This window comes from Arachis duranensis, chromosome 1 (assembly GCF_000817695.3).
Source record: "Arachis duranensis cultivar V14167 chromosome 1, aradu.V14167.gnm2.J7QH, whole genome shotgun sequence".
Lineage (NCBI taxonomy): Eukaryota > Viridiplantae > Streptophyta > Magnoliopsida > Fabales > Fabaceae > Arachis > Arachis duranensis.
The window spans coordinates 68,927,590-68,929,107 of record NC_029772.3 but is presented as its reverse complement, the minus strand read 5'-3'; positions in this window follow the sequence as shown (position 1 = coordinate 68,929,107).

The following is a 1,518-nucleotide window of genomic DNA, read 5'->3' as shown; positions in this document are numbered from 1 at the left end:
CGAGCGCAGAAGTACATTAACATGGAGGAAAATTCTCGACTTGGCGAAGCCTCAAGGTCCGGTTCTGCCTACCGAGATAAAGAATCCAAGAAAAAGGAAGATCGCTCCGGAGAGAAAATCAAGAAATATCACAACTACACCCCTCTTAGGGTATCCTTGGTAGACGTTTACAAAGAAGTCTGCCATATGGAAAAAATCCCCCCAGCTCGGCCACTTAAAGGCAAAAGAGGAGAGGGAAATCAGAATGAGTACTGTGAATATCACCGACTTCGAGGGCACTCCACCAACGAATGTTTCGACTTGAAAAACGTCATAGAAAAATTAGTTCGAGAAGGAAAGTTAGATCGGTTCTTGGCCAACCAGGACGAAGAACCAAGGAAAAGAAGGAGGGATGAGGACGTCGGACGATCTGAACAATCGCCTCGCACACCAGAAAGGCATGTCCACATGATATACGACGGATTTGCTGGGGGAGGAATCTCCAAATCATCCCGCAAGCGACACCTCAAAGAGGTATACCATGTCGAGGGACAGAAGGAGACGTCAGACATCCCGGCAATCACGTTTACTAAAGAAGATGCATCCGGAATCATCTCGGGATATGACGACCCCATGGTCATCATGATCATATTGGCAAACGCCAACCTCCACCGCACACTAATCGACCAGGGAAGCTCTGCCGACATCTTATTCAAAACTGCCTTCGACAAACTCGGCCTAGAAGAGAAAGAGCTAAGAGCATACCCAAACAGTCTGTTCGGACTGGGAGATATCCCAGTTCAACCACTGGGATACGTATCGCTGCATACAACCTTCGGAAAGGGGAACCAATCCAGAACACTCAAGATAGACTACATCGTGGTCGACGTAAGCTCGGCCTACAATGCCTTAATAGGTCGGACAATGTTAAATCAACTCGGTGCAATAGTTTCAACTCCACATCTATGTATGAAATTCCCAACTGCGGAAAGGATAGCTATGATAAAGGCCGATCAAAAGATGGCACGTCGCTGTTATAACGAAAGCCTAAACCTCCGAGGTGAAGGAGGAGAGTTCTATACAATCGAGCTTGGTGGAGTTCAGAGGCGAGAAGAACTCCGACCACAACCCGAAGGAGAAGTAGAAAGAATCCAGATCGGAGATACCTCGGACAAAACAACTAATATTGGCACGATCCTAAAAGGAGACATAAAGGAATCACTAATACGGTTCCTACGAGATAATGTTGATCTCTTCGCATGGAAAGCCGCCGACATGCCAGGTATTGATCCCGAACTAATGAGCCACAAATTGGCAGTGTATCCGGGATCCCGGCCGGTACAACAAAGACGGAGAAAACCTGGACCAGAACGAGCCCAAGCTGTAGAAGAACAAGTACAAGCGCTACTTGAGGCCGGGTTCATAAGGGAAGTCAAATATCCACTATGGCTAGCAACCGTCATCTTGGTGAAAAAGTCAAATGGGAAGTGGCGAATGTGCACCGACTACACCGACCTCAACAAAGCCTGCCCAAAAGAC